General features: G+C 43.0%; 1 protein-coding gene across 12 annotated transcripts in view; it reads right to left on the reverse strand.

The window, feature by feature from the left end:
• N4bp2 (NEDD4 binding protein 2) overlaps nucleotides 1-19,223 on the reverse strand; it is a 78,538-nt gene extending 59,315 nt beyond the window's left edge. For 6 of the 12 annotated variants that reach the window (XM_085691847.2, XM_085691846.2, XM_085691843.2 and 3 more), the window contains exons 1-2: nucleotides 18,344-18,467; nucleotides 6,702-6,779 (exon numbers count right to left, since the gene is read on the reverse strand). The gene's annotated coding sequence lies outside the window, so the exon portion shown is untranslated. Of the gene's footprint in view, nucleotides 1-6,701; nucleotides 6,780-16,079; nucleotides 16,329-17,113; nucleotides 17,432-17,534; nucleotides 17,556-18,343; nucleotides 18,468-19,008 lie in introns of those variants that run through there. The other 6 variants (XM_085691851.2, XM_085691844.2, XM_048415262.3 and 3 more) reach the window with 5 other exon arrangements.
• Nucleotides 19,224-22,227: the final 3,004 nt, after the last annotated feature.

Here is a 22,227-nt window from a genome sequence, read left to right on the forward strand (position 1 = left end):
CCAGGTATACAGAGCTAGTTACAGGACAGGCTCCAAAGCTAGAGAAACCCTGTCTCAAAAAACCAAAAAGAAAAAAAGAAAGAAAGAAAAAAGAGAGAGAAACTGATACAATCACCACAACAGGTACTCATGCTAACGAGAACAAACTGGAAATAGAAAGGAGCTGCTGAAGGCATTAAAACGCCCCAGACTGAGTGTAAACTGCTGACGGCTGCAACAGAAGAGCGGATTCGTGCCACAGTCACTTCTCCACTACACTGTACCAGAGGTCACTCAGCATGTACGTCAGGTTAGAAAAGGAGATAAAAGTTCTAGAGGAGAAAAGCCAGGTGCGAGAGACCAGACCTCTTTAAGTTCCAGGCCAGCCTGGTCTGCACTGTGAGTCCCAGGACCGTCAGGCTGTGTCTCAAAAAGCCAGGAAAAATAAGAATGTTCTAAGATAAAGAACTATATGTACAGAACTATCATTATGAAGTACTGAATTCATCAGGTAATTTAGCCAGGCATGTATTAATAGTTACTGTTGTTATGTAGAGGTCAGAAGACTGTGCAGTTAGATGTTTATCTCCCTCCACCTTTATATGAATGAGTCCCACAGATCAAATTCAGGCCTCCGGGCTTGCATCATAAAATTCTACCCCGGTCCTATCTATAGTTCTGTATATTAGCAACCAGTAGAAAGTGAATTTAGCTAGGGATACAGCTCAGTGGTACAACACGTATCCAGTAAGCATGAGCTACCTCAGGTACCCAAGTGGGGAAGGAGGAGAGAGGCGTGAGCAGAGGGGACGAGTCAGAAAAATCTCAATCTCAAGTCCACTTCTCAGTCCTTACCTCTCACAGCTGAGCAACTCATCCCGAGACCTTAGTCTCTTGAGGACACTACCACTATCTCTCGCCTTGAAACAATGGCATATCCAGGGCTTATTTAGTCTTAAGACTTCTTTTTGTCTGTCTTCATCTACTCTTTGGTGGTTTCTTGCTTGGGTTTCAAGCAATTAGGTTGAATGAAACCACCAAAGAGTAGAAGAGTAGATGAGACAGACAACATGCTAACAAATTAACACGTTCTAATTTAACAAGCAATTCCTGCCCGGCCGTGACATCAAAGCCCCCACTGAGCTTCATCTTCAGCTGGTAGATCTGATCGGTGAGATGTGATTGGATTATCAGAGTTCTGACCTAGGCAAGATTAATACACGGACAAACTAATGACTGAACTGGTAGAGGTAGGAACCTGGAGGTAAAACTTGTTTGGTTTAGAAGTAGATCACTCTACCAGAGTGTCTGGCCCTGGTTCTTCCTGTCTCTCTATCTGACTTCCCTGCTCAAGGCAGGAAACTGCTCCCAGCATGGTGCTCTGCTTCACTCTGAGGTCCAGAAGCAAAGGAGTCAATGTACTGATAGAAACCTCCGAAACAAGGAGCTGCATAAATCCTTCCCCCTTCAGTTCTTCCCTTCAGTGCTTGTTCAGAGATACACAGCGCACCACACACATCCAAGCCAAGCATGGGTAAATCTTAGCTGAGGGCAACTTCCAGTTGCTGAAACCAAAAGTGTAATAGCTATTTTGCTGTCCTTGCAAAAGGCTCAGCTGGCTTCCCCTAGCAGAGTGCGGGGACTGGAAGCTAGACCACATGAGCAGCTCTTGACTTCCTTCTCCCTTACAACTCATATCTTCAGCACTTTGCAAAACCTGTTAGTTCAAATTCAAAATGTTTGGTAGCTGGGCACAGTGGTTACCATCTGGACATAATTTTAAATATGTGGGTTCCCAATTATCTATTATTATATCATCTTTATTAAAACAGAATACACACACCATGAAATTCACTATCTAGTGGTTCTCGATCTCCCTAATGCTACAACCCTTTAATACAGTTCCTCATGCTGTAGTGACTCCCAACCATAAAATTATTTTAGTTGCTACTTCATAAGTATAATTTTACTACTGTTATGATTTTTTGTTTGTTTTTGAGACAGGGTTTCTCTGTTGACAATCCTGGCTGTTATTAATCTTATGTAAATATCTGTGTTTTCCAATGGTCTAAGATGACCCCTGTGTAAAAGGGTCATTCAATACCCCAAAGGGGTCACAATTCACAGGTTGAGAAACACATCTTTCTTTCTTTATATCTATGTATGTGTGTTTATGCCTGGTTGTCTATGTGTGCACCGCACAAGTACAAGTGCCCTCAGAAGCCAGAAGAGTGTGTCGGAGTTCCTCAAACTAGAGATACAGGTGGCTGTCTGTAAACTGCACAGAATGGGAGCGAGGAGCCAAACCCAGGTCCTCTGCGAGAGCAACTGTTCCTAACAGCCGAGCTACACCTCTGCAGCCTTTCTTCTTTTTAGTTCTTATTTATTCTTTAGGTTTTTTGGGGGGGAGGGGAGTTTTTTTTTTTTTTTTGGTGTTTGTGGTACAAAGGATTAAAACCAAGGCCTCACGTATACTAGGCAAGTGGTCTCCCACTCGGCCAGCACCCCTTAGTCTATAGTCACCATTTTGAAGCATATAATTCAGAGGTTTTTCAGTGTATTTACAGAACTGTACAACTATCACCACAATATAACTCCAGAAAATTCCTACCATATCCTCATCCATGAATACTTAATCTCATTCCCCTCCTCTAATTCCTGGCAATCACAAATCTCTGTTTATGAAGACTCCCTATTCAGGGACACTGTATAAATGGAGCCATGCAATACGGCTTTTTATCATGCTTTTGCTTTGCTTCCCTGAACAGTTTCAAACTTCACCTTAGTTGCAGCCTACAACAGCTGGGCCTCACTCACTCTGTTGCTGAGCAACAGGCTACAGTACAAAGAGAATGTTTCTTATTTAACAACTTTCCAAATGATGGAAATTTGAATATCTACTTTTTGATTATAATACATAATCTTACTCTAAGCCTTCTTTTTAACTTTTATTTTACGTGCATTTTGCCTGCATGTATGTACGTGCACCACATGTGTGCAGTGCCCAAGGAGGCCAGAAGAGAACACTGGATCCTCTGGAATTGGAATTAAAAACAGTTGTGAGCCAACACGTGGGTACTTGGAATTGAATTTGAGTCCTCTGAAGAGCAGCCAGTGCTTCTAACCACTGAGTCATCTCTCCAGTCCCGTTCTAAATGGTCCTGAATGGGCTTTTTATAGATACATGTTTTCATATTTCTTAAAATGGAATTCTAAGTCATACAGTAACTGTGCAGCCCTTTGAGGAACCACTAGACTATTTTTCCTGGAGGTGCATCGCTGTAATTCCCACTAACAATGTACAAGCGCTCCAATTTCACTACACTCTCAATCAATACCTGTTATTGTTCTTCTTTTTAATTATAGCAAGTTTATTTAGATTTATCCAGTCTGACTAACGAGTTTTGATTTGCATTTCCCTAAGGTTTAATGTGGCTAAGGTTATATGTACATTACCACTTGCATATCTTTGAAGAAACATCTATTTTCATTACTTGTTCCTTCTAAAATTGAGTTGTTTTACTGCTAAGGAGAAACGAGGCTCTCACTCTACTCAGAAAGACAGAATTTTAGGCAGTATGGTCTGAATAAGAATGCACCTGCACAGGTTCAATCTCCATCACCACCCTTGCCCAAAGCCATGCTCTTTGAAATGAAAATAAACTAAGTCTCTGAAACTGTAAAGTTCCCAGTTAAATGGTTTCTTTTATAAGAGTTGCCTTGGTCATGGTGTTTGTTCACAACAACAGGACAGTGACTAAGTAGGCAGCCACTAAAAACTCCATTTTGTGCTGAATGTGCAAGAGTGTAGCTCTAGTCCAGACGATTGTGGGCACAGAGCACAAGGACTGCTCAAGGACACGAGTTCAAGACCTGCATGCGCAACACAGCAAGAAACTACTTAAAGCAATTTTTTTTTAATTTAAAGAATAAACCAGGTGGTGGTGAGACACACCTTTATTCCCAGCACTGGGGAGGCAGAGGCAGGTGGATCTCTGAACTCAGGGCCAGCCTGATCTACAGAGTTCCAGAACAGTCAGGGCTAAGGATAAATTTTATTTCTGTAGTACTAAGAATGGAACCTAGGGCCTCACATATTCTCAGGCCTCTTTTTACTTTTCTTATTTTGAGACAGAGCCTCATTAAATTTCCCAAGCTGGTCTTAAAGTCATTTAAGTAGAGGAGGCCTTGAACTTCAATCCTCCTACTTTGGTCTCCCAAGCTGGTGGAGTCCAGATTTTAGATAATATTAAAGAAGGTTGTTTGTTTTGATTTTTAAAGATATAATGTTAAAAAAGAAAACAAGATGCAAACTAAAAGTCATCTATACAGCCACACAAACAGAACGGGATTAGAATGAGAATAAAGAAGGGCAAAGAATTACAAGTGGTTCTATAGTTTATATGCTACTTTTTATGCATTACTTTTACATTTTTCAAATATAATATATGCATTGTTTTTCAGAATGGGGGTTACTATCTCATATAAAAGTAAATCTTATCTTCCCTCTATACTTATCCAGTTTACAAACCACCTCTTCTTCTTCTTTGTGTGCAGATATATGAAAAACATCATCACATAAGAAGATTGAATGTCCAAACAATATTTAGTACAATTGGGAAATTCTGATGTATAAAAACAACAAAATATCTCAACTATCAGCTTTACTTTATGTATTCAATTTACATCAGTCTCATTTATTGTACTATAAGTGACTGATAGTTCACCAATTTAGCATTCAATCTTGTATATCTCATCTTCTTTCTTCATGAGAGCCTTTAAAAGACATGCATTTAAGCAAGTTGAAGTTTCTTTGCAAACAGCTCTCTTAAATAAGAGAAAATATTCTAAAAAGATACATAATATAGGGATAGGGATAGATAAGGTTTGATGTGTTATGGGTAAATGTGAAAAGATTGGCTTTTCCAAATAAACAATTGCTGGGTGGTGATGTCCCATGCCTTTAACCCCAGTACTCGGGAGAAGGAGTTCTGTGAGTTCTAAGGTCAGTCTGGTCTATAAAGCAAGTTCCAGGACAGCCAGAGCTGTTACACAAAGAAACCCTGTCTCAAAAATAAAAAAAAACCAATTATTAATAACACTATAAACACAAATTGCATATATACGCACCCCAAACTTCTACCTTAATATTCAATTTGAATCCGATTATCTTTGTGTGTCACAGGGTCTCACTATGTAGGTTTAGTCTTGAATTTATTGTGTAGACTAAGCTGGCCTTGAATTTACATCATCCTATATCAGACTCTCAAATGACCCTTTTTAAAATGATTTTAAAGAGCTAAGATCCTGGGACTAAGGATGGAGCTCAGCCGAGAGTCCTCACTGAGCATGCACAAGACTCTGGGTCTGGTGCCTAGCACTCTATAGCACTGGGTGTGATGCAACCCCAGCACTGGAGAGGTAAAGGCCAGAACATCAGGAGTTCACTGGGCATGGTGGTGCATGCCTTTAGTCCCAGTCTTCCAGAGATCTCTGTGAGTTCAAGGCCAGCCTGATCTACAGAGCAAGTTCCAAGACAGCCGGATCTACATAGTGAGGTCCTGTCTCAGAAAACAAAAGCAAAAACAAGAACAAATACACTCTTTAAGATTATGTCACCTAAAAGATAAAAGATGATTTCAAGCATACTAGACGACATATACCTGTAATCCCATCACTTAAAGCTTAGGCAGGAAATTGTGAACTCAAACCCAGCCTGGACTACCTAGCGAATCCTTTCTTAAAGAGTATGTATGCAATATGATTAGGGATAAGGTAGATACTAAAGTCTCGTGGAAATGCCAGGGTTATCTCACCAAAACAGACAGTATTTATAGAAAATAAAACTAATTATCTTTAACATGTATCTACATAGCATAAAAACTATACCCTTTAAGTATTCTGCAGCAATGAAAAAGAATACAGTATTCTGGAGAAACCAGAGAGCTCTGAGGCAGCCTGCTAAGGTAAAGCCAGCGCTGAGCAGCACGTGGCTCTTTTCTAAAAACAGACAGAAGGTAAACCTCTCTACAATCCTCCAACATTTTCTGCAGTTCTTTCCTACTTCCTGCAATATTCATCTGTTTGTTTTAGGGCTTTCCATTGCTAGTTCACCAACTTGTATTCTCTGCAGTATTTTCAGACGTGTTTTATACATGATCCGTCTTCTCCGTCACTGTCCTGCAGAGCCCAGAGAGGCTGGAGGAATCCACTGTGCTCAACACTGGAAAAGGACTGTATCACATCGTATGTGGCACTATGTGCCCTGTGCCACTTGGACAGAATCTGGAGAAAGTGACTGACCAGGGTATCCATGCAAAAGGTGACTTTCAGTTTCATTTGGAGATGCTGATCTCCCTGATAAGTGTGTTCTGAGAACATGGATCATGATCTAAAACTCACAACATGGTTCCATACATAAAACAGACATATGATAGATATATGTAGATAGCTAATAATATATAAAATATGAAACATCAAAAAGTGAAATTTTAGGGAAAGAGATACTAAAACACTCATTAAATGGAAAAACTGGAGCCATAATGCAGTTGTTGAAGTCAACACTATTTCACAACACCAACGCCCCTTACACATTTTCTAGTAACAAAATTTCTCATACCTACTTTGTCTTGATTTTTTCTTTTAATCACTCAAATACGTACATGAAAGCTTGAAAACTTACGTGTAAAATATGCATCACCTATGATTTTAGTAGTACTTACTGTCTGGCAGGCACCGACAATACCAATGTGCTCAGGAAGGCCACAGTTGACATCTGCAACTCTAAAGCTGTCTTCTTACTGGAAAACATAATAAATGCAACGTTAGATACACTTTATAAGGCATTCATACCAAATTATAATCTCGTTTATGGAGGGGCATGGAGGTCTCACTATGTAGCCCCAAATCTTATTATTCTAGGTGGGCCTGGGACTCAGAGATCTATCTGCCTCTGTCTCCCAAGTGCTGGGATTAAAGGCATGTGTGCATCGCCATGACCAGCATTCAAATTATAATTTTAAGTGGAATAAAAATCCAAAATAATAACAGGGTAGTGGTAGTGCATTTTTTGTTGCTGTTTGGTTTGGTTGGGTTTTTTGCTTATTTGTTTGTTTGCTTTTGTTTTTCAAGACAGGGTTTTCTCTATAGCTTTGGAGCCTGTCCTGGAACTCGCTTTGTAAACTAGGCTGGTCTTGAACTCACAGAGATCCACCTGCCTCTGCCTTTCGAGTGTTGAAATTAAAGGCATACCTCACCACCGCTCGCCTGCTGGTATATGCCTCTAATCCCAGCACTCGGGAGGCAGAGGCAGGTGGATCTCTTGAGTTTGAAGCCAGCCTGGTCTACAGAGAGAGTTCCAATACCCACCCCCTGCCACAGCCAGAACTGTTACACAGACAAAACCTGTCCCAAAAACTATCCCCTCACCACAAAACAAAATCCAAAGTAGACTAACATTTAGAAATACGTGACATTGTTAAAAGAAAGCTATAGAAGACTCATTTGACTCCACTAGAAGCAACTACTACAGTTTGAAAATGCTGAAGCAAGAACTAAGCATTTATTCTAGTAGAACACTCTCACAGATTAGCAGTAATAAGAGCAAAAAGCAGTCAATGATTTACTTGGCTTGTTAGAGTTTGAGCTGAAATATTCCTTGGTCCAAGTAACGGTCTTGACTGCCCGAGGTTCCTTCCCTTCTCTGGCTCCTCATCTACCCTCGCTCTAGCTATCCAGTCCAGCCTACCCCCCATGCCTATCCATGACTACTGTCGTTACAGTAGTCAAGATACTAAAAACAAAACAAGAGCAAATCAAACAAATTATTTTAAATTTATGACAGTTTTTACTTTAAAATATTAATTTGCCTTTAATTTCTATTTTATGTGCATGAGTGTTTTTCCTATGTATATGTCTGTCCATCATATGCATACCTGGTGCCCACAGAAACTAGAAGAGGGCATCAGATCCCCTAAAGCTGGAATTACAGATGGTTGTGAGCTGTGTGGGTGCTGCAAACAAAGCCCAGGTCTTCTGCAAGAGTGCCAAGTGCCCTGAGCACTGGCCACTACTCCAGCCTATCTTTACTTTTTAAGCCCATTTCTTATTTAACAAGAAAAAACAAAACAAAACAAAAAACCTTAAAAAAAAATCACTAATTGATACTAAAAACCATTGTTAGGTGAAAGGTTGATAGACATTGAGCTTGTATAGCCAAGTGTGGTGGTTCTCACGCCTATAATCCCAGAACACAGGAGGCTAAGGCAGTGTCAATGTCTGAAACCAGCCTGAGCTTCATAGCAAATCTGAGGCGAGACTGGGTTACATGATGAGACTATCTCAAATCTCCATGCATGAAAAGGGAGGAGAGGTGTTAAAACGACAGAATGATACATTACATTTTAGGTACTATTCACCATAATATAATTTCAAGTGGCTTAGTGGTAGTGTTTACCTAGCATGTACAAGACCTAAATTTGATCTCCATTACCACAAAACTCAAAAAAAAAAAAAAAAGTAGGAGTATCAGGGTTTTGAATAGAAACTATACCCGTGGGTTCACATGTGGAAGGGTTGGTCCCCTGCTGGTCCTATTTTTGGGAGGTGACAGAAACTTTAGGAGGCAGTGCCTGGCCAAAGGAAGCAGGTAAGTCACTGGAGGCATCTTGTCCCTAGGCCCCTCTAGCCCCCTCCATCTCTCTCTGCCTGCTGGCTGACATGAAGGGAACTACACTCTGCCCCATTCTACAGCCGCCATGATGCCAGGCCTTATCACAGGCCAGAGCAACTGGGCCAGCTAAATCTTGGAAACCATGAGCCAAACATGATAAACCCTTCCTCCCTACTCACAACGGTCCTCTGGAAGCCAGAAATGACATTGTACATCTCTAATCCTGGCACTCAGAGACAGAGGCAGGAGGATCACTGCAAGTTTGAAGTCAAAATGATAAAAAATAGTGTCAAACAATCCAGGGCTGCATAGCAAGACCCTGTCTCAAAAAAAAAAAAAAGTATTAAAGAACAGCTCTTCACCACTGAGTGGAAGGAAGCAGTAGCTACTGCTCCGCCACCTCACCTCATCTCACCCCTAAGGCACTGTGATCCTTCAATCACTTTTTTATGTGTATGAGTGCTTTGCCTTTATGTATGTCTGTGTACCACATGAATGTCTGATACCCACAGAGGCCCCAAAAGGGCACTGGATCTCCTGGAACTGGAGTCACAGATGGTTGTGAGTGGATATGTGGGTGCTGGGAATTGAACCTAGGTTCTCTGGAAGTGCAGCCAGTGTTCTTAACCACTGAGCCATCGCTCCAGCCCCAACAGTATAATTTAAAACACCACATTCATATAGCCTTTTTGTTGTTGCTGCTGTTTGTTTTTCAAGACAGGGTTTCTCTGTGTAATCCTGGCCATCCTGGAACTCACTCTGTAGACCAGGTTGGCTTCATATACCTTTTATTCCAGTATATTGTTAGAATTGTTCTACCATTTCCTATTTAATTATTCACTGCTGTTGTTCATCCCTTGCTGTGCCTAATTCACAGTATAAGTTTTCTATATACAGGAAAAAGCATGCTCGGAGGTATTCTACCACAGCGGCAGACCTCCAATCCAAGTCCTTTTCTCTTGTACAGCATGTATTATTTCTACTATGTCTATACTTATATTTCAACTTGGGATTTTGTTTTTATTTTCAGTAGTACTGAGTATTGAACCCACAACTCAGATACGCACTCTTGTTCTCTCTCTTTTTCCCTCTCTGATGTTTTATGTACTTCAGGCTGGCCTAAAACTTGCTATGTAGCAAAGAGGATCCTTCTGCCTCCACCTCCCAAGTGCTGGAAGGGATTCCACATGCATGTCATAATGCCTCACCTCCAGTTATATTCCCAATGTACTACATATCTAAAACTATCCCAGAGTTTATGTTTCACAATGCATAGTTTACACCTCTGCCTTCAATAATATTCTCAATCTCATGAAGTACTTCCACTCCCCAATGGCTCAAGCCATATATTTAGCAAAAATAATCCTTGATTCCTTTCTTTGCGGGGGGGCGGGGGGGAGTTTAAGACAGAGTTTCTTTGTGTAGCTATGGCTATCCTGGAAATAGCCCTGTAGACCAGGCTGGCCTCTGCCTCCAGAGTGCTAGGATTAAAGGCGTGTATCACCACCCTGTGATTCCTTATTTTCATTGACTGTGATCCTCTTTGAAGCTATCACTTAACCTTATCCTCTCTCATGGATGTATTCTTATTTCCTTCACCTCTATCCCTACTGTCGCCTTCACATCACATCTCCAACTTCTTGCTTTCTCCTGTCTTTCAAGATTTGTTTCTATTTATTTATTTCATGTGTATGTATGTGGACATGTGTATTCCATGCTGTGCATGTGGGTGGGGTCAGAAGACAACTTAAAGCAATCTCTTCTCTTTTTCCATCATGTAAATATCTGGGTATTAAACTCAAGTCATCAGCCTTGACAGCGAGTCCTTTCCCCCTAAACCATCTTCCTGGCTGGCCCCTTTCTTCTTATTCACCCATTATTCATTCCCTATTTAGACTTTGAGATGAAAACAAAGCATATTTTATACACAACAAAACATTAGTAGAGTGCTTTCTACATGGGAACCTTTTAATAAATCTGGAGTGAAGAAAAAGATAAACAAAATACATAAACAGTTTGGTGCTCTACGCAGTTTCAGGCTTCCATTTAGGGTCTTAGAATACACCCCCGGTGCACAACGGGGATTACGCCACTGGTGTTCTTTAGTGGTACTCGGCCTCATGCACAGACGTCTTTTCTTCTGCCCGTTTCATGCCACTATTCCTCGGCTGTGTCGCATCGCCAGCCTTTGGCTCTACTCACTTTGTCTAGGCTCATCCAAGCTCACGGCTTCAACAGCTATAACTGATCCTATTAAGGAATTCTCTCCCAATTTCTATAGCTAACTGCCTTGTGAATATTCTATGGCTACTTCAACGTAAAATTTTCATGATTCTCTGCTTTTCAACATCAAGTTCCATCAAGCTGGTAATGCATTCAGGGACTCTTATGACCTGCTCCCTCACAATAATAGGGGCACCTTCTTCCCCTAGTTCACACGTTCTCTATTCCATCTGTACCTGCGCACTTGCTTCTGTCAGGAAGTACCAAGTATCTCTGCCTCATACGTGCTCAACCCAGAGATCCCACTACACCACCCCACCAAAATGATACTTCCTAGCTCAATTAACTTTCTTCCAGAAAAGTCATCCACTCTCCCAAAGCCTGATTTCAACTCAATCAGTACATCCTAGGCATGCCTTTATCTTGACACCTCTGTGTCTACTTTAGACTACTACTATGAAAACAGATGTGTATTATTTAGCAAACAAAAACTCAATAAATATCCTGTATACCAGTATAAGCCAAAAATGCTGCTAGTTCTTTCAAACAGCAGACTTACCATCTCAGCACCTGGAATACTCAGGTCCATAATATAGAACATCTTTCCTACAAAAACCAGTTCATACAGACAAGTAACTAAGAATGGCATTGGACAAGCTTTCTATCTTCCCCATCCCTTCCTTCACTGGGGGTCAGCTTCCTACTAAGAGAACATAGGCTATAGAAATGTCATCAAATAACACAGAGAGCCACTAGCACGAGACACTAAGTAAATAAGCCTGAGCTGTTAGGAACCAGGTCCCACCCTTAGCAGAAGGAGAAATGAAGTCCGTATGTATTTTAAGTACAGGAAAGTTCCAGCCATGGTCAAGTTCCCACCCTCATAGACTCCTTCATCAAACAATTTCTAGTATATTGTCACATGAGCCAATAACACCCGCCCCTACAGGACACTTCCAGAACCTGAACTCCAAAATGTCCTAACTAATAACAAGAAAACCAAATAGATGGAAATTAGATGTCAGAGACTATTTTACATTCCAGATTAGAAAATTTTCATCTATCAGAACCAATGTCTCTCTCTGTTCTTTTTCTACTAAGTAAGCTCCCAAATTACTATTTAATTGCTTTTCCTATAATATTTCAGTGCAACTCAGATCATATTTTTCAGGCATTTTGTTATACCTTAACCTAGCACATGGTGAAATGACAAACAAGCAAGCAATCACAGTGTGATTATGAGAACACAGAGTGCCAAGGAAACACGGGGCCTGTGTTCCCCAGGCTTGTGTCAAAGAGCTCTTTGGTAGACTACCGCCCACACTGAGACATGGCAGACAAGTATGACTTAGCAAACAAAAGTGGTGGTAACCAAGGAAATAAGGAGGCAATCAGGACAGAAAAAGGCCTCTAATAATGCTTAGGCTGAAAGAACTCAGCATGGTAAAGGAAAAATGCAAGGGAACTACGTAAGACTCGCTTGCTGAAGGGAAAGGGGAAGGCACAGGAGGATCAAATTAGTCTCGAGTCCAATCACAAGGATCCTGAAAGCCAAATCTAGCTTATGAAGCAATGAAGAGGAAAAAAATTTTTTTTTTAAATCCCACAACCATCACGACAGTAGTGGTGTACATCTTTATTCCCAGCACTCAGAAGGCAGAGACAAGCAGATCTCCTGAGTTCAGGCCAGCCTGGTCTAGAGAGCAAGCGCCAGGACAACCAGGGCTACACAGAGAGAGACTTGTCTCAAAAAACAAAAACAAACAAACAAACAAACAAATTCCATACCCAAGTTACCTGCTCAGCTCAAATGTATTAGAACAATGACTCTGGCTACAGGGAAAGCACACAAACCAACGGATGACTAGTGAAGAAGTTATTCAAGCAAACAGGCTGTGATGATGTTAACTATGGAACACATGGCAACATTAAGGATAAAGAAATATACCCAAGAGATTATCTGAGAAATATCCAATGAGGTCCATTGGTCAATCACAAGCAAAATGAAAAGGGATACAAAGAACAGCTTATATTTCTGCCAAGCAGAGTAGACACATATGCACTACCTAGTTTAATCTTCCCAGAGAGATGAGGCAGAAAAGAGACAGTCCTGTGTACTTTTTTGGTTTGAGGATAGGACAGCTGTTGATTACAGCTTCGGGATATGTAGAGTATGAATCATGTCAAAGAACATCCAACGGGCATGTCATTAAGACAGATGTTCAGGTGCTGGAAAAGAGCTTTTGAGCTAACGATTTACACAATTATCAGCAAGTACATGGTAACAGCAGAAAATACTGGTCTAGCAGTGGTAGAGCTTGCTTTTAATCCCAGCACTCAGAAGGTAGAGGCAGATAGATCTCTGACAGCCTGGTCTACAAAGTGAGTTCCAGGACAGTCAGGACTGCTACACAAAGAAACTATCTGGAAAAAAAACAAAAAACAAACAAAAAAATCAAGTTTCTGTCGTTCATACTAAAAGTTATTTAATACCCACATTCTTCCAGGGGAGTTGTCCTCAACCTGTGGGTCGCACATCAGATACCCTGCATCTTAGACATTTTCACTAAAATTGGTAACAGTAACAAAATCAGTTATAAAATCAAAACGAAATTTTATGGTTGGGGGGGTCACTATAACATAAGTAACTGTATGAAGGGCTGGAGAGGTGGCTCAGTGGTTAAGAGTGCTGGCTGCTCTTTCAGAGGTCTTGAGTTCAGTTCCCAGCAACCACATGGTGGCTCACAACCATCTATAGAAGGACTTGATGTCCTCTTCTGGCATAAAAGTGTACTTGCGGGTAAAGCACTCATACACATAAAGTAAATAAATGAATCTTAAAAAAAAATTTAAGTAACTGTATTCAAGGATCACAGCATTAAGAAGGTTCAGAACCACTGGTCTAGGATGTTGGAAATGGTATTAAGCCAAAAATACTAAAATTCAATACCAGCCTTTCAGCAATCCTAGCTTTTGATTATTGAGAATGTTACTCAATACAGTAGTATGGGAAGGACTGAAGATGCCTTTACAGTAAGTAACATGACATCTCAGAGCTGTGTCAGGAGAACGTACGGGGAAAGACGACAGTAAGCGGAGGTTCTTTTGCTATTGTGGGTTTTTTTTGAGACAGGATCTCACAAAAGAGCCCTAGCTAGAGTTGAAATCACTATGCAAACCAGACTGGTCTTGAACTTGCAGTGATTCCCCTGCCTCAGCTTCCCCAGTACTAGGATTATAGGACTGAGACACCATGCCCATCTAGAAAAGCAAAAACAACAGCAAAAACTTAAGTCCTATTCATGTCACTCTCCCAAATAATTCTTAAATTTAATTAACAGGAAGCATTTATTAAATGTCCTACTCAAGACTGGATTGAGGGGGGGCTGGAGAGATGGCTCAGTGGTTAAGAGCATTGCCTGCTCTACCAAAGGTCCTGAGTTCAATTCCCGGCAACCACATGGTGGCTCACAACCATCTGTAATGAGGTCTGGTGCCCTCTTCTGGCCTGCAGGCATACACACAGACAGAATATTGTATACACAATAAATAAATAAATAAATACTTTTAAAAAAAAAAAGCTGGATTGAGGACCAGGCATGATGGTGCACACCTTTAACCCCAGCACTTAGGAAGCAGAGGCAGGAGAAATTTTTGTGAGCTTGAGGCCACCTGGATGGACAGCTGAGTTCCAGGGCAGTCAGACTATGTGAAGAGACACTGCCAAAAAAAAAATAAAAACCTGATAATCAGAGTATGTTGCCTTTCTCCTTCTGCCCACTTATTCTTCCTTTCTTTTCTTTTTTAAGTGTCTATGGATATTTTGCCTGTATGTATGTCTGCACACATGTATATTTGGTGCCCATGGAGGAGAAAGGAGGATGCTAGCCATCTGGGTGCTGGGAATAAAACCCAAGACCTCTGGAAGAGGACCCAGTGCTCTTAACTGTTGAGCTATCTTTCCAGCACCCCCTCACCCACCCCACACACATACTTTTTGGCTTTTTGAGGTAGGATTTCTAGCTCAGACTTGCCTGAAACTCATTATGTAGCCCAGGCTAATCCTGAACTTATTTATGGCAGTCTTCCTGGCTCAGTTTCCCAAGTCCTGAGATTACAGGTGAAAACCACCACTCTCTGCTTGTTTCTGGGTTTAGAAACCCTATTTGAATTACATTTAAGTTCTGCAACAGAATTATTTCTGGAGTTCTCCTGCAGTTCTTTCATCATCTATTGGGACTGTGGCAGGTATACATTTAAGACAATGCAGCTTTTACCAGCAAGACCCAATCATTCTTAGCCACATACTAAATTCAAGCTCAGTCTGGACTACATGACACTGTGTCAAAAAAATAAAAAATAAACAATGAACTGCTGACCATCAGGTTTTTTAGTGAACCTGGCATGCACTAACCAGTTTCAGTAGGAGCAACAATATGGAATTTCTGACTAGTTATTCCATTGATTAGTAGTCATAAAAATCCAGCTGACTCATCAATGAGGTATTCTTTTAATTTGTTAAGTTCTGTGTGTTCAGATAGAATCGATTAACTGTAATCTAGGTGTATTAATAATTGCTGGAAGGCAATGAGCTCTGAGCTAAGAAGGAAACTGCTCCCAGCTCTGAAAGGCCTTCCTTCTAACCGCCTCAAAACCTACCCTAGGCAGAAGACCTTCTGAGGACAGGTAGGCAGATACAAGTAAATCCAATAACCAAAGTCCTTAACCATTTTAAAAATCCTTATACACCAGGAAACTAAAGTGACAGAAGGAAAACGTCTAGGTGAGAATCCAATGCATCTTAGTTCATCCACCTAAGACACATTTGTACATTACATACATACTGGTAGTGGACCCTACAATCAATGACACGTCAGCTCACCTGGAATAATTTATTATACTGGCACATACAAATGGTAAGCATATTTTATAATTGATAGGTTGAATGGATTTTTGAAAATGTAGTTATTTTCTGGGTATCAAAGATTTAAGCCAGACATGGTAGGATTCGCTTTTAATCCTAGCTTGGGAGGTAGAGGCAGGTAGATTTCTATGAGTTTGGGCCAGCATCGTATACATAAGAGAGCTCAGACTCTATCTCAGATAAAAAGCAATCCTAAGTTCTAGTTTCAAAGGCCCATGGAAATGTGTTAAGAGAAAGGTTAGAATCATAAAAACCTAGGTTTCCCTGAACCCTCATGTATACCTTGCTTGGGTGACTTTGAGCAGTTTGAATAGTTCCCAGTCTCTTCTTGACTGTAAAACAAAACTGAAAACACCGCATGCAAATTTCATAGTAAGGTGAACTAAATGTGAATACTATGCATAAAAAATTACTTAAAACAGTACCTGGCATCAGTATGTGTGATTTGATTGCCATGAAGGTGAAGACAGTAAAGGGAATAAATAATTCATTACTCTGCCTAGCACAGGGAGTATCAAAAGAACTTTGATCTCAACTCCTACATAAACCATTTTCAACAGAATTTAAGAGATGTATGTCGCTATTCACTACTTGACCTGACAGGTGGCTCTTCCCCAAACTTACATTATTTTGCATATGAAAGGTTGAAAGCTGACTAGTAAACTGCCCCCTGGGCCTATGGCCCATACAGTTAAGCGCCCAGCAAAGGCAGGCAATCTTCCGGATGAGGCCAACCTGAACTATAAAGGACGTTCCAGGCCAGCAAAGGTTGACCCTATCTCAAAAAATAAAATTAAGCTTCCTTTGTATATCAGGATTAATGATGAAGGTTTTAAAAGAATTTTTTTTAAAAAAACCACATCTACAGTGATAGTAGTTACCCTCAAACTGTATACAAGATACATGCCTTTACCATAACTTAAGCCCGTTTTTCTACGAAGTTCAGTACTGCCACTGTCTCCGCTTCACAGCGACTAAAGTCAACAGGTGCACAGACCCGCTGAGTACAGGCTGATCTGCAGAAGAGGCAGGTCTCTTAAGCCTTTCCAGGTTGGGGTATTTATTCGTTTTTGTTGTTTTTTTGTTTTGTCTTCACTTGTTAACTAAATCGCCATCTCTCTGCAGAGGAGCAACAGCCATTTCTTTTACTTCTTCACACCACCTCCACCACTGTAGTTCTCCCCCCCCCCCCCCGCCCCATCCTCGCAGAACATTTAAATAATACGTTGGCATAGTAACTGAAAACTGACTTCAATTCTGACCATTAACAATAACAACAACAAAAATCCGCTGAACGAAAACCGAACCGCACTTACCAATGCACAAAACGCATGTTTATATTTCTAAAAATTATCTCTGTGAAAACTGAGCCATTGGAGTTCAAACGAGTTGCAGTCGAGAGCTAATTTGAAAGACAACAGTGGAAGCGATTTCCTTAAAGGACTGAAAGAGCGAATACTGTTACCAAAGGATAACGTATTAAAATAAACAAATAAGTGGGAACGGGGGAGGCAGCGGCAAATCAAGTCATTGTTTTCTAAAAGGCCAGGTTATCGCAGGGATTTTCTTCTCAGAGCTCAACCAATCCCCACCTTTTCAGAGTTAACCAGTCTCCAGGCAAGCCGCGCTCCCTGATTGGCTCGGCGGCCTGGAGTAGAAAAAGCAGCCAATCCCTCCCGCGTCAGAACTGTGCTATGGAGACATTACAACCACTGCATGGCAGGAATGTGTACAAACCTGTCGGTGCAGCAAATTTCAGCTGCTACTCCTTAAGACAGTTGCGGAAGGATTCCCTAAAGCCTGCGGGCCCTAGCTCAGATGTGGCTCCGACTTAAAATAATAATAAATTCCTCCGCTCTCTTTTTCTGCGGGGGGAATCAAAGAGTCGTAACCAAAAGCGCCAAAGGGATAAACTCTGCCCTCGGTATGACTCATTCTCTCGAAGCCCGATGTCCAGGGAGCTCGCACTGGGTCTCGGAGGGCGGGAGAGAAAGTTCGGGCTGGGAAGGGGCCCGGGTGGCAGGCGCACACTCCCGGAGGGAGGCGAGCCCGCGGGCGGCTAGCGAGCGAGCGTGCGTGTGTGCTCCGGGAGTGAGTAAATAAACACCTCTACTAGCACTACGTGCCCGGGCAGGCGGCCCAAGTTCCCAGAAGGCTCGGCCTGGGAACCGGCGGAGCGCTCGCGGGGGCGCGGGGTCAAGTCGGGGCGAGAAGGCACCGGGAGAGTCCCGGGGGCGGGAGGGGTGTGTCGCGGCCTGGAGGCCCGCCAGGCGCTGGAGGCCCGGGAAGCGGCCGCGGCGCCCGCCTTCTCTCGGCCTCGGGCCGCGCGCCAGGGCCCGCCTCCCGCGACGCCTCACTCCCCTTCCGCCCGGAGCTCGGCCCGCGCCTGCCCGGGTCTCCGCGTCGCTCGCCGCCGGCCTCAGGCCCTCCACTGAGGGCTCCGCGCTCCCGGGATCTCCCCCACCTCCTCCTTCCTCCTCTTTCTCCCCTCCGGCCCTCTTCTCCCCGGGTCCTGTCGCCTGTCTTCCCCGACCCTCCGTCTTTACCTGCCGCGGGAGCGGGGACGTCGAGGCCCGGGCCGCGTCGTCGAGTGAGCGAGCGCCGCGGGTCCGCAACCCTTTCCCGCCGCCGCCACTGCGCTCTCTCCGGCGCGGCGCGGGGCTGGCGAGCAGCTGTGGCCGCGGGGGGGAAAAAGACGCAGCCGCAAGCGTGCGGAGCGGGGACACACTGCCGCTCTCCGTCCGACCCGGGAAGAGCAGCCTCGCCGGAGCCCGCCGCGCGCAGGAGCCCGCCGCGAGAGGGCGGGTGGGCGGCCGCGTGGGGAGGGGTCTCGCGGCCGCCGCAATGGCTGCCACGTAGCCAGGTGGATCGCCGCCCTCCGCCCCCGCCCCGGCTCAGGGCCGTGACCTCGGCCACACCGCCCCAATCCCTGCGGGGCCCGTCCTGGGTGTGTCAGCCCACGGCGGAGCGCCGTCCCGCAGACCCCAGCCCACCGGTGCTGGCACCTCGCCGGCTCCCTTTAGAGAAGTGAGTCCCGGGCCTGGCGGGCAGCGCAGCCCGGGACCCGCGGCCCCGAGGGCTCTCTCTCCCGGAAGCTTGCTGCGCTTCCTTCGTCCCCTCGGGCACCGGGGAAGGCAGGCGCGGGTCCCTTCGCAGTGACGCGGAGCCCGAGTAAACGCCCCGGGGAGCCGCGGCCGGGTCAAGCCCTCACCTCTCTCCCGAAAAGCAAAACAAGGTCGTTTTTTTGGCCCGGGCAGCGAGGGAGGAACTGGGAGCTGGGGCGGGCCGGGCTGCAGCTGCGAGGTCGGAGGGGCGAGGCGATGGGGCCCGCGCTGTCCCCCACGGGGGCCCCCGCTCGCTCGGGGCAGACAGGCGGCGGCGCCCCGCGGGAAACAAAGGACCCCGCGGCCGCAGCGACCCGGACGGAGGCTGCCGGCACCCGGCCCGCGCCGCCAACGTGCGGTCGGCACACGCTGGCCCGAGCCCAAAAGAGCTGCGGCCTTTGCCCCCGTGGAGCTGGAGTTTTCAGGTGCCAAGAAAAAGCAACAGTGTTCCCTTCCCTCTTAGGATCCTGGATTATTAGCCCGTCCCCTAAACCCGCTCCATGTTTTTCTTGCTGGACTCTCCTGTTCTTCCCTGTTTAATTTGTTCTGTCCTGACCATGCAACGGTCAGTGCTTTCAGAGTACAAAAGTGTCTTACACTAGCCTTCTGATTAATGATGGTACTGACCGGTTCGCTTTTTCTGTTTTCTTCAGGAGTTTCCTCTCTCTTTGCAATTACTTTGTATTTGTTCACGGCCCCACCCCCCTATCCCCGCAGCAGTAAACTAACCTCATGATAAAGTATTCATGTACATCAAAGATACAGATTATCTGTCAATGCTGTTACGGCAATTACTTAAACTGAATGTAAATTTGGACAGAATACAAGTTTTAAAAAATCCCTTTTAAGTCTGGTTTGAACGCTCTCACACTCAAAGAAAAAAAGTCTAGTGGGTTTTTTTCTAGAAACTAGAACATTTCAGCAGAGATTTAGGATGGTAAATTTTCTGAAAAATCTCCCACACAGAAAAGATTTTAAAGGAAAAATTATTTTTATTTTCTTTTTGTCTTTTTAGAGATCTTGAGTTTCAGTGTTTAGAAAAATTACTACTCAAACACCTACCAGGCTTTTTCTAAATACTATCATAAACAAAAATTGTAATAATCCAGAATCCCAAGCATACATAGCTATTGCTGAGAACCTAACATTAACTCTGCTTCTAGGCAGCTATTAGGAGACTTATAACTAATTATACCACTTTTGAAATGAAAGAACCTTAATAATTATACACTTCAAACAAATCTAGCAAATTTATATTAATTTTGTTCACCTGGAGTATGTTCGACATGATAATAAACTTATATTTAAGTTCTTGATTTTCTTTTGAACATCTGTTAAAGATTTTCACATCTTAAGTCTAAACAATAAAAAAGGAGTTAACATTAGAGAATATATTTCAAGGCAAACACCACCCAAGCTGAATTATTTTTTTGCTTACTATTCAAAAGAAAAATGTCAACCCCATAAAATTCTGAAAGTCAGACGCAAAGAACAAAGCAATCTTTACCAGCTTTCACAATGCCAGGCTTGCTTTATGAATAGCTACAAGGCTCCTGGTTCCTTATTGGTTCCCATTCTAAGCCAATAGGAAAAGTACAACACATCTTTCAAAGGGGGAAGACAGCATTGGAATAAATGGATTGTTTATCACATTCTCTTTCAAGCTCATGTGTCCTGTAGTTTCAAAGAAGAAATGTAAGACTTTTGAATTCCTGATGGGTTCTACTCAGGATCCACCCTCTGCAGTCTTCAATTGACTCTAGTATAATTGGTTATAATTAATTATGTGAAAGTAATATTATTTAAAATACCAAGTAAATGTGAAGAAGTAGGCAAAATGCCTACTAGCTAGTACCTTTATTGATGAGGTAAGTCCTCAAATTTTAGTCGAGACTAACCTTTAAGGAAATGGTTGAAATTGGTAAATGTTTTGAAAAATGACATTGATTTTTGTGAATAGAATTGCCAAGGCACCACAATTCTATTACTCTCTCTAGAGCCACTTTGAACGTATGTAATGGGTAAATTCTAAACCTGCTTGTTTATATTTGCCTTGAGAACCTAAGGAGAATTTCATGCCGACAAAAAGTAATATGTAGGACCTTTATACTCCTCTGCCTTTGATTCCAATTTACAGCATTCTGGTTGATTCCAGTTACTTCTGTATGTGTGTTCTCCCTTACTGGGTTATCAGTTCCTGGAAGATAGGTTGTTTCCACCCAGCCTTGTATTCCCCAGTGCCCAACTCAGATACTTGTACAACATAAGCAAATGTGCTAAGTGAGAAACCATACCTGTGACAGCCGATGGCAGATCAAAAGGAAATCTGTCTGGGTTTTTTTCTTACACGATAGCTTATCGATTGTTTTCATTCCCAATTACACTTTGAGTTGTTGCTAGAATGTTATTAAAAGGAAGTAGAACATACACTGAAATCCTGTGTCTTGTTTCAGGTCTCAAAAGGACTGGGGTTGTAGGTCAGTTACAGCACCCTGCGCTTGCTTAGCGTGTGAAGCCTCAGCACTATGAAGACTAAGCAAGTCCTATGGAAGCAATAGTAGATGCCACTGCTGTTATCTAAAGTAAATAAGTTCTAGTGGTTTCGTGCCAGACTTCTTTACCACATCCAGACAATGGTAGTTTTGTGGCCTCGGAGAATTGCTTCAGTATTCCAAACTCTCCTTATCTTTCAGTTGCCACTCATGGTATCTGCTCTCTGATTAAATAATGAACACGTTAGAAGCTCAATAAATTATAGATATGAGTGGGCTCAGTCATGAAGAAAATCTAATTTTCTACAATTATCTATAAAAGGTAGGTAGAATCACTTAAAGTTGTCAGGGGTTGGGAACATACATGGCTCAATGGGTAAAGTGTTTGCCATGGAAGTGTGAGGACCAGATTTCAGAGCCCTAGGACATAGATAAATGGCAGATGTGACAGCCTCCCTATAATCTGATCACTTGGAAGGTGGAGAAATGATCTCTCCTGCAAATAGCCACATCAGCGAGCTCTAGGTTCAAGAGAGAGATCCTGCCTTAACACAGACAGTGGAGTGGAATGAAAGTGCCCCGTGTCAGCTTCTAGCAACAAACATGCATACCAGCACATATGCAAATCAGGAAAGACCATGATGAAACCCATTACTTTATATCCTAACCTATGAAATTCACTTTGAAAATTCAGTAAACAGGCAGAAGATGGCTGAACAGACAAAGTGGTTGCTGTGCCATCATAAAGAATGGAGTTCAGGTTCCCAAAACCTATATAAAAGTTGGGTGGATGTGGCGTCCCTGTGGTCCAGTACTCGCAGGCCAGACAGTATA

The sequence above is a fragment of the Myodes glareolus genome, chromosome 8 (assembly GCF_982192425.1).
Source record: "Myodes glareolus chromosome 8, mMyoGla1.1, whole genome shotgun sequence".
NCBI classification, from domain to species: Eukaryota; Metazoa; Chordata; class Mammalia; order Rodentia; family Cricetidae; genus Myodes; species Myodes glareolus.